The sequence below is a fragment of the Pelobates fuscus genome, chromosome 4 (assembly GCF_036172605.1).
Source record: "Pelobates fuscus isolate aPelFus1 chromosome 4, aPelFus1.pri, whole genome shotgun sequence".
Taxonomy (NCBI): Eukaryota; Metazoa; Chordata; class Amphibia; order Anura; family Pelobatidae; genus Pelobates; species Pelobates fuscus.
The window spans coordinates 356,639,669-356,651,972 of NC_086320.1; positions in this window are offsets into that span (position 1 = coordinate 356,639,669).

Genomic DNA, 12,304 nt, shown 5'->3' on the forward strand with positions numbered 1-12,304 from the left:
GAATAAAATGTTTTTCTTTTTTTTCTTTACAGTAGCTTTTACATGCTGCGATGCAACTTACACAACATAAAATGCACACAATTCTTTGCATTTATCTTGTATTTATTTGCAATCAGTTTTGCACCAGGAATATGTTTGAGGCTACAATCAATGGCAAAAACTCCAAATTGCTTTGTTGTTTAGTATATAGACTTGCACATTAAACATTTGGTGGGATGAAAGAAGATCGTGATAGTATTAATTTATTTGTTTCACACTGGGTCAAACCATTTTTCACAGGGGTGCATCCCAAGGATTTGTGGGCCACCAGGAAACTTACAGTGTCATGTGTATTTTAACTTATGCTCATTTGAAAGAGCATAACATTTTGTCTATACACTGTGCTAGCAGATTTGTTGGCAAAAGTATAGATTGGGATATATTCTGAACAAACTATCCCATAGTGTTTCTTAACCCCTTAAGGACACATGACATGTGTGACATGTCATGATTCCCTTTTATTCCAGAAGTTTGGTCCTTAAGAGGTTAAAGGACCACTATAGGCACCCAGACCACTTCAGCTTAATTAAGTGGTCTGGGTGCCAGGTCCATCTAGGGTTAACCCTGACTGCTGTAAACATAGCAGTTTCAGAGAAAAAATGGGTTAATCCAGCCTCTAGTGGCTGTCTCATTGACAGCCGCTAGAGGTGCATCCGCGCTTCTCACTGTAATTTTCACAGTGAGAAGACGCCAGGGTCCATAGGAAAGCATTGAGAAATGCTTTCCTATGGACTAACTGAATGCCCTCATCCCATAGTTCACAACTAAAAGATGGAAAAAACACCAAAAAATATAGTAGAATGTCCCTCTAAAGTTAAATGTCAAGATTGGATATGACTACCATAACCACTGTATCACTTGTAAAGATTACCACCACCAGCAGTTAAACAGTATAAAAATGTAAAATACTTATTGAAATAGATCAATAATATATACAGGATTCAGTGGAGATGAAAATGCACACAGCACATAAAAAATAGGAATAAAAATAAACATACAAATATATGATCACTTTCTCTTTAAGTGTGGATGTATCAGCTAGTCAGATCATGACCTCCTATATTATAAGGTAGGTAGAGTCCACAGGCTGCTGAAATAGTAATCTAGTATAGGTTCCAGACCTGGTAATAAAAAACAGAACCAATATACAAAATATAAAATCCCACAAAGATGAAGTGATCTGTGATCACGAAACGCGTAAGGCGGCATCTTCATATAGATACACATCGGATCCTGAGAGCAAGCACTTTTGAAACGCATCCAGAGCCGCAGTGGAACGCGCGCGTCCAGAATCTAGTGATATCCAGCACGAGGAGGTCCTAATTCACTTCTGTCCGGCCGGCAAGAAAGTGATTTCAAAATCTCTGGACCCAAAGTCTGTAATATCTGGTACTAGTGCTGTTTCATTTGCTACTCTTTTTTTGGGACTGTTCACTATGTTATATATTTTTATATTTTTATACAGTTATGTGTTTTGTGTAGACAGGTTATATGTACTAATACATTTTTAAATAGTACTCTGTCTGTTGTACTGTATAATATAATTTATCATCGAGATTTTTAACACTTTGTGGGATTTTATATTTTGTATATTGGTTCTGTTTTTTTTTACCAGGTCTGGAACCTATACTAGATTACTATTTCAGCAGCCTGTGGACTCTACCTACCTTATAATATAGGAGGTCATGATCTGACTAGCTGATACATCCACACTTAAAGAGAAAGTGATCATATATGTGTATGTTTATTTTTATTCCTATTTTTGATGTGCTGTGTGCATTTTCATCTCCACTGAATCCTGTATATATTATTGCTCTATTTCAATAAGTATTTTACACCTCATCCCATAGTGTTCTCCCCCCTCCCCTCATCCTATAGTGTCCCCCCTCCCCTTGTCCCATAGTGAAATTTCCCTCCAATAGTGTCCCCCCCTCCCCTCATCCCATAGTGGTCTCCCCACTCCACTCCAGAGGCGGCTCTCTAATTAGGTGGTTTAGGCGGCTGCCTAAGGCCTCGCGCTGTGTGGTGCCTCGCGGCCGCCTAAACCGCCATAGGGCAGACTGACATGTCGGGTCCTCGGGGACCCGACACAGGAGACGACCCGGCGGCCTGCCCTGTATCCTGTCGGGTGCGAGGCCCCTCCTGTCAGTCTGCCTGGGAGAACCAGCCTTCAGTCTGCAGCTCCGCCGGGTGTGAGCTGCAGACTGAAGTGTCTCGCGATCTCTAGCCAATCAGAGCGTTGCCGCGGTTTACCACGGCAACGCTCTGACTGGAGATTGCGAGACATTCACCATGTGGTCTGCAGCTCTGCATCCTGCAGAGCTGCAGACCGGAGAGCCCACTGGACCACCAGGGAGTCTGACTGCCACCACTAGACCACCAGGGAAAAAGGTACCTGCCATGCCACCTGTCACCCCCCTCACCCTGCCACCCCACCTGTCACCCCCTCACCCTGTCACCCCATCTGTCACCCCATCTGTCACCACCCCTCACCCTATCACCCCCGTCACCCTGCCACCCCCTCACCCTGTCACCCCACCTGACACATCCCTCCCCCTTCCACCCCACCTGTCACCCCCTCTCACCCTGCCACCCCATCTCTCACCCGTTCTCACCCTGCCACCCCATCTCTCACTCTTGACACCCCCTCCCACCATGCCACCATGCAACCCCGTCACCTCTTTTCACCGCACCTGTCACCCCTTCTCACCATGTCACCCCCTCACTCTGTCACCCCACCTCTTACTCTGTTACCCACCCTGTGACCCCCACACTATGTGACCCCCCCTTACTCTGTCACCTCATCTTGTCACCCCCTCACCCTGCCACCCCACCTGTCACCTCCCTCTCACCCTGCCACCCCACCTCTCACCCTGCCACCCACTTGTCACCCCTCTCTCACCCTGCCTCCCCATCTGACACTCCCCTCTCACTCTGTCACCCCCCTTACACTAATGTAACCCTCTCACAACATGTCACCCCCCTCACACTAATGTCACCCCCTACACAATGTCACCCTCCCTCTCACTCTGTTACCCCCCTACATTATGTCACCCTCCCTCTCACACTAGGTCTCCCCCCTCACACAGTCATACCCCTTCACACTCTGTCACCCCCCCTACATTATGTCACCCTCCCTCTCACACTAGGTCTCCCCCCCTCACACACTAGGTCACACCCTGTCACCCTCCTCTCACCCTGTCACCCCCTCTTACTCTTTCACCCACCCAGTGACCCCCCCACACTGTCACCCCCCCAACACTGTCACCCACCCGTACTCGTCACCTCACCCTGTCACTCCCCACACACTAGGTCACCCCACCTCACACTTTCACCCCCTCACACTATGTCACCCCCTTTTATTCTGCCACAGTTACCCCTTTACTTACCCGGTCACCCCCTGAAGGCAATAATTATACACACTGTCAAAAACATAGCTCCACCATAAACTCAGTGCCAAAAACCACAGGCAGTACACAAACATACACATGCTCAGAGAAACATACATACATATACAAGGATACTCACTGCCAGACACACACAGGTAGACAATGCAACAATGTATACAAAGACTAGCTCACTATATCCAGTGCTGCAAGCTCCCCCTTCAATATATCTACAGCTTCTTATACACACACAAATCAACTGCAATTTTTTCACTAATGGTGTTAGTGGGGACCTCATGTATGAGTTTCGCCTAAGGCCTCGCCAAGTCTAGAGCCGCCACTGCTCCACTCCACTCATTCTATAGTGTCCTCCCCTCACCCCTTGTACCATAGTGATTTTTTACTCCCATAGTGTCCCCCCTCCCCCTCCCATTGTCCCACAGTGGCCCTTAGTGTCCCTTAGTTACTGAGTGCACACTTCCTTTCATTCGGGCCGGAAACCGGAAAATTACATTTAAGTTTCTGTACCATGGTGCGCGCTGTTATGCCGGCCCATGCTACAATACAGGTAAGTAAAGCTTCACATTCACTCCATAAGACGCACATACATTTCCCCTCACTTTTGAGGGGAAAAAAGTGCCTCTTATGGAGCGAAAAATACGATATTTAAAAAAAAGTATTTCTCCCACCTGTCAGTCAAATCATCGGCATAGACACTGTGCCAAAAAATGGCCTTACAAGGAAAACCAAATAAGATCTCAAACAAGTGGTCCTTCTGCACTACACACGGGAACCACAAAGCATGTGCCAAGGGCCAAATCCACCAAGGGAGGTGATTATTCTAGGCATTCCTCTGAAAAGTGGAGTGAAGGTATGTGACCATATTTTAATGATTTTGTATTTTGCAAGTTTTATAGAATAAACCCCTAGATTAACAAGCCAAGTCTTGCTTCTCAGCTAACACGTTTCGAAGGGCACTGACTGTTTATAGCTTTGAAGGGCACTGGCTGTTTATAGCTTTGAACATGTATGTTCCTATGCATCTTCTATGGATGTTTACACAATATAGTTGGCAGTTTCTTTAAACTTGTGGCTCCCCAGCGCAGCAGAGGGTCCAAGTGATTGATAAAATCATAGAAGTCCATGGCAACTAAGTGGTCTTACACTTGAATGGTCTTCACCAAGCTATCCTGGAATACAGAATAGACATCGTAAATTGCCACGGCAAATATCAGAGTTGGTTGCAATCAACCCCAGCACAAAAAAATCAAAGGAAAATAAAGTCTCCTAACAAATGGAATTAGGACTCAAGTTAATATTTTTGGAAAAAGCTTTTAGAAATATATATTTTTTCAGAATATTAAAATATCAAAAAATATATCATGTATAAAAAGCATATCAATATACCAACAAATATTAAAATATTTTTAAAAAAAGCATTAAAACATTTTTAACGTTTATCCAAAAATATAAGCAAAAATATGAGAATATTATCCAAAAACATTAAATCGAGGCCATAGTAACTGGAACTAGAAAAGCTACAATTTCTGGGGAAATTGTGTGAAGTGTTCTTGCCTCCACCAGTAGTCTACAACTGGAGTGGGCGGAGTAACTGTTATTATTTATTTATATAACACATTTAATTGCAAAATTGTTGTCAAAAGTGCTTCACAGTTACATTAAAACATACATTTATAAAAACATTACCAGATGTACAAAAGGCCCTGTCTATAACATCACTTGCTGCTCCAGCCTGGCACAGGTCAGAGTATTTTGGCGGTTGCCATCTTCAAACGGTCATATTAAAAACTATACATCCTACAGCGAAGAGCTTTATATTGTGAGAATCACAAGACCCAAACCTACATTTTGATGCATAGTATGTCTCTGAAGTATTAAAAATGAAGGCACAGTCGCAGTTTAAAAATTTCCCTTCAAGTTTGAGCTGGCTAGAGTGGAGTTTCAATGAATGTACATGGACGGCCTGAGTTGCAAACAAATGGTCATATTGTGAAAACTATCAGGACTATGGATTAGCCGTGGACATTTTTAGTGGCAGGAGGGATAACTGAACGTTTTGATATAATATTTGTGTAGGTGGGCTTGAAAATGAGGGAGTGGTGGCAGTTTAGAAATCATGTCCTGATTTTTCAGCTTTTGCCAGCTCCCACTCTAGTTTTGAACATTTTGCCATTCATTCCTATGGGACCAATTTCGCCACAAGAACGACGATATTTCGAGAACCATTCGGCGAACCATTCGGCGAACTAGAAAAGCTACAATTTCTGGGGAAATTGTGTGAAGTGTTCTTGCCTCCACCAGTAGTCTACAACTGGAGTGGGCGGAGTAACTGTTATTATTTATATAGCACATTTAACTGCAATGTTGTTGCCAAAGTGCTTCACAGTTACATTAAAACATACATTTATAAAAACATTAGCAGGTGTACAAAAAGCCCTGTCTATGACATCACTTGCTGCTGCAGCCTGGCACAGGTCAGAGTATTTTGGCTGTTGCCATCTTCAAACAGTCGTATTGATATAAGATTTGTGTAGGTGGGCTTGAAAATGAGGGAGTGGTGGCAGTTTAGAAATCATGTCCTGATTTTTCAGCTTTTGCCAGCTCCCACTCTAGCTTTGAACATTTTGCCATTCATTCCTAAGGGACCAATTTTGCCTCAAGAACGACGATATTCCGTGAACCATTCGGCGAAACGTTCCACAAAGTAATAGCACACCAATCGGGAACAATCCGCACGTTTTGTTATGTTTTTGTCTATGTAGTGTAAAAACTGTGGGAGGAGTTAGGGTGGTAAATTTGGCTATAATAAGAATAATAATATATATGTGAGATAACATTAAGTGGTCTTGCTATGCAAGAACACTTAATTACACAGAGCTTCAGCAAGATTGTAGATAACAGTAAATGATTCACAGCTCAACTCAACCTCTAATATACTTGCAGGCACCTGTGTCATTAACGTACTTGTAGGCACTTGCGTCATTAGCTGCAATGCAACACTTGTTGCGATTGTTATGGGATATAGCCTCAGAGATGTTGAAAAATGCTGCGGCAGTGGGTAAAGATGGGAGAAGATGTAGTAATAGATTAAAAATATATTGGACACATGAATTGTAGTTGGTGGAAGTTGGACAGTCTTGACAGCATTCCAGTAGTCCATTACATATTTATCATACAGTTTATACACAGTGTATCAGAAATTATGCATTGCTAGTAGCAATGGGTTTTATTTACAAGCAGGCTAAAAATAAAATCGCATTGTGCTAGAAACTGTTAATAAGGTAAATTACAAGTATCATCGGTAGAATTTGCAAATTATGGTTTATGGTGGCAAACTCTATTTTTTTACGTGATTTACAGCTACTCAAATCTCATTAGTATTTTTGCTTAAGTTAATTTTATCCTCTGTATATATTATAAAAAAATTAAATGTTATTCAAAAGCATTCCAGTCACAACAGAGAAAATATGTTTGCCTTTCCTTCAAGGTTGGTGAAGTATGAAACATAAAATAAAGCTTTATCATCAGAAGTGACATTGAAAAGAACCGTTTGCCTACAATCTTGTCCTTGACATCCTTGGACCTCTTTGGTCTTGGCCATGGTGGAGAGTTTGGAATCTTATTGATTGATTGCTTCTGTGGACAGGTGTCTTTTATACAGGTAACAAGCTGAGATTAGGAGACTCCCTTTAAGAGAGTAATCCTAATCTCAGCTCATTACCTGTATAAAAGACACCTGGGAGCCAGAAACCTTGCTGATTGATAGGGGATCAAAAACTTATTTCACTCATTGACATGGAAATCAATTAACGCCTTTTTTGACGTGCGTTTTTCTGGATTATTTTATTTTTTATTATTCTGTCTCTCACTGTTAAAATACACCTACCATTGAAATTAGAGACTGATCATTTCTTTGTCAGTGGGCAAATGTTTAAAATCAGCAGGGGATCGAATAATTTTTTCCCTCACTGTAAATATATATATTGCACCCCTCCCTGTCACAGGTGCCTCATCTCAGGTCTCTATTTAGCCTTGTACTGCAGAGAGCCTCAGATGGAATTTTTTTCCCAAGTAAGTGGGTTAATCTCATAAGAGCAGACATTAGACTGTGAGAGTAGGACCTGCCAAAGATGGGGTACATTGACGTTGTGGCAGGCTTATGCAATGTATGATCATATAATGTAACTAAATCCCCATTATTTTTTGCCTAGATAAGGTGTTTTAAAAAAAATAACCTTTTAAAAACTAATACAATCTGTCAACATTGAAGTTGCTGTTTAGTAGATAGGAGAGTGCGCTGGATCTTGTGTGTTGTTTATTGTATAATATGGCCCCCAGCAGCACCCCATTTAAGCATGTTCAGGTGAGTGCAACCACCCCCCCATGTTCCATATATATATATATATATATTTAAAAATATTTATATATATATATATATAGAGAGAGAGAGAGAGAGAGAGAGAGAGAGAAAGAGGGAGAACAAATTAAACAGTAATATTTAAACAATGGAATGTTGAGATGGAATGTTGAGCTGGAATGTTGAGATGGAATATCGAGGAGTAGGGTCTGGATAGAGTAGGGTCTGATAGTGTCAATGTGTGTCCTGTGATATGATTTTTATTTCTTTAGTTACTGTGGTAGAGTTGAGTGTCCCAGAAACAGAATGATGAGCCAACTGCATCTTCCCTTTAGGTTAATATTCACTGCCCTATTTCAACACCTTCTCCACTGTCATTCTTTCACATTTTTTTCAGACAAGAACATTGTTCTTAGCCATTATATTGTACTTTAGATTATTTTTTCTTGAACTTCACAATGACTGGTGTACATTAATTGTTCTCTGCAGTGAACATACATAGAGACAGAGGAAAGCAGAACGGGCCAATGCATAAGTCCATGGCAGCGTAAGGGTCTGAGACCCTGTAAAAATTGCAGCCCAACACATATTGAATTCTTTTTTTTAATTTTGCTACTTTCTTATAACTATCTGTTAATCACATTCCCATTAGACAAACACAAAACTCCAAATTTGTTGGCAACTATTACAAATGGAAGAATGCTGATGGGTATAAGATCTCCAAATAATTTATTTGTGTTCGAATCGTTATTTTGCATAAAAATGAATACCTGAACCATCTTTGTTCTGTGAAAACTTTTTTCTAGCCTTTAGCAAATGTAATAGCTTTCCAAACTCAAAATAACAAAGCTGCAAACAAGAAATCAATTTTCCTTCACTTCAATTAAAATTCATTTCAACCTTGTATTATTGAGTTCCATATTTTTCTAACCTTTCATTATGATCTTAGGGATCAGAGTTTGACATAATATACGAGATGGAATTTTAGACTTCAAGGAAATGTATGAAATCAAGCTGATCCAAATTCAGATTCCAAGTTCTTCAGCCAAAACTGTAAACGGAGTTCTGTTCAGGACACTGGAAATACTAAGTGTTAGTTGAGAACCTGTTCATGGGGAGGTTCAAGATATCTTTCTCTTGGTGTGTTTCCAGTAATCAAAAGTTATTTCCCCACAGTAAGTTTTTGGAGCATCTTTAGACAGCAAATGTGTCCTCTTCCATTCCTTTTTGGATTTTGATTGGCCGTTTATATATATATAATGTTATACATTGTGTGTGTTCCATCATAGAATATGTCTGTGTATGATACAGATCAATGAAGAGCATATTATGACAAAATAATGCAATGATGGCGTTTTGGAAACATCATAATGAAGTACGTGATTCGAGGTTGAGTACTTTATGAATATTTGTAGAAAGCTGAGACAGCTTTATTTTGCCATAATAACACACATCACAGTTATGTATCTTTTGTAGTACATCATTTTTAGTAGTGATGTAGTACATCATTGTTTTAGTGTTAAACTAGGTATATTGTTTTAATGTTAAACTAGGTTTAAGGCTGGGCATGATAGGAAGTTGTCAGAACATTTAGATTCAGAATTTGTCAGTGCATTTCAGTTTGATGCGTATAGGACTGCGAAGCCGCAGACTGGTCAGAGTGTCCATGATGACGCCTGTCCACTGCCGAAGCTGCCTTCACTGGGGACGTTAGTGTCACAAGTGGACCATGAAGCAATGCATAAAGATTGCCTTCTCTGATAAATCATGTTTTCTTTTTGTTTAGGTGGATGGCTGGGTGTGTGTATGTATCATTTACCTGGGGAAGAGATGGCATGGCAAGACACTATGGTAAGAAGAAATGCCGGCGAGGCAGTGTTATGCTCTGGGCAATGTTCTGCTGGGAAACCTTGCATACTGGTATAAATATGGATGTTACATTGACATGTACCACTTACCTAGAGATTGTTTCAGACCACGTACACCCCTTTATGTCAAAGATGTTCCCTGATGTCAATGGCCTCTTGCAGCACACTGCAAAAAATGTTCTGGAATGGTTTGAGGAACATGACAAAGTGTTTATGGCGTAGCCTTGGCCTCCAAACTCCCCAGATATTAATCCGATTGAGCATATGTAGGTTGTGCTGGAACATCAATTCTGATTCATGGAGGCCCCACCTCGCAACTTGCAGAACTTAAAGGACCTGCTTCTAATATCTTGGTGCTTCATACGACGGAACATGTTTAGAGGTCCTATGGAGTTCATGCCTTGATGCATCAGAGCTGTTTTGGCAACACGAGGGGGACCTACCGATATTAGGCATGTGGTTTTAATGTTGTGGCTGATCAGTGTGTAGGTATATATATATTTACGTGTATGTGTTCATCATGAGACAATATTCTTTCTATTTTGTTATCCATAATTTTGCACCATTAAAAAATGTACATGCAAGTTTGTTTAAGTAAAGTTTATAATCTTTGTATAAATTATTGTACATTTATGAATCAGTAATCATGCTCCGACTTGCATACACACAATTTGCCAAATGTGATTTTATTCACAAAACAATTAACAACAACAGTGTCTGGAATTCCGATTAATCACGGCAACAGTGTCATGTCTCATCAGCATCATAGGTAGTTTAAGCTTTCCTGAAGACACAGTGGATCATACCTTAATGTACCAGGCCTACCTTATGCAGTCTTTATTTGATTTATACAGATAAGGTCATGATACCATTTACACAATGTTTCATCCCTTTCATAAAGAATGCCCATATCAGTATTGAGTTATAAGGCACTTTTAATGTTCACAAGGGAAAGCAGAAGTGTAACAAAGATTATTGAGAGGGGTTTTCTGCAATATATTCACCTGTAGATGATTCTGTAAGAGGATTACTTTATTTACTTTATGCTCCCATAGACTATCTTTCCCATCTACTTGTCAAATATCTCAGACGCTGCCCCAATAGATAGCACTGTCCTATATAAGATTTATTTATTTTTACATTTTTCTATTGACTCGATAAAATGTCCTGTAGATCATTAAATGTACACCAATTGCACAAAATATCCAGTTGATTATTGTATTCCCATCAGATATAGAGAAACATGGATCAATGTGTAACATTGATTGAAAATGTTAGATCACGTTGTGCTATCGGAGGTTTATATTCTGATAAAATAGGGATCTGGGAGAGTGCACTGGTAGCTTATCTTGCATTTATTCCATGCATTTTGGCTGATAAATACTGTAGCCATTGCTGCCGCCCTGGAGTTGTGGGAGTTTAAGTGCAGGGCTTAATTTTGTTTGTATTGCTCTTGTATTACACAGCCATAACACAGTGTTGTCCACCCCAGGTGTTACCTCTTAAGTGTTAAAGAACCACTATAGTGCCAGGAAAACATACTCGTTTTCCTGGCACTATAGTGCCCTGAGGTTGCCCCCACCCTCAGGGTCCCCCTCCCGCCGGGCTGGATGGAGAGGAATGGGTTAATCACTTACCTTTCTCCAGCGCCGGGTCCCCACGGTGCTGGAGACTCTCCTCCTCCTTTCCCCGTCATAGGCTGAATGCGCATGCGTGGCAAGAGCCGCAGTTCTCTAAAACTGCTATGTTTAAAGCAGAAAGGGTTAATCCTAGGTGGACCTGGCACCCAGACCACTTCATTAAGCTGAAGTGGTCTGGTTTGCCTATAGTGGTCCTTTAATAAGCAGAGTGAATTGTTGTGAATTGTGTACGACTCACTTAAGAGGTTTGGTTGACTGGACACGTGAGCTTGCACTTTAATGACCACTGGAATTATACTAAAAACCTCTTGTTGTTCTATATATTTATTTTTGTTGAATTCTTTATTTATGGGGAAAAAGAGCACACTACAGAGCAAAGAGTTATAAGGTAATGAAAATTTAAATTTATTTAAACATGCATGTTGATTTGTATATTCTAGTGTATTTTGGCTGATAAACACTGTAGCTATTGCTGCGTCCTGGAATAGTGGGAGTTTGAGCAGAGGGCTTAATTTTGTGAGACTTCCATTCCATGCAAAGATATGTGCCCACATGGGCTCAGAATTGTCTCTTATATGGGCATTCCCAATGTATGTACAAACAGGCAAATATATATATATGTGTGCATTCTTAGTGGACAGAATTATGTAGCTGTAATAAAATCAACAAAAAGCAATCCGACTCTTAGCAGGAACAGACAAGCAGGGTCCCACTAAGATATACCATAGAGCATATTTGTAGGTTGTAAGAGAAACAAAGTATCAATACTTGTAAGCTAGAAGTAAAAAGCCTTGGCTTCCACAAGGGCACAATGATTACATTTTAGATCAATGATCAATCAATAGTCTTTTTTCTGCCATTGGTGTTTCGCTGTGTTTCCTTTTCATGATCGATTTCCTTTCTTGATGGTTAAGTAATGTAAATAGGTGTCAGAAGAAAAGGGTGATCAAAAGTTTTTTGTGAGAAATTTTTATTTATATTTTCATTCCATGG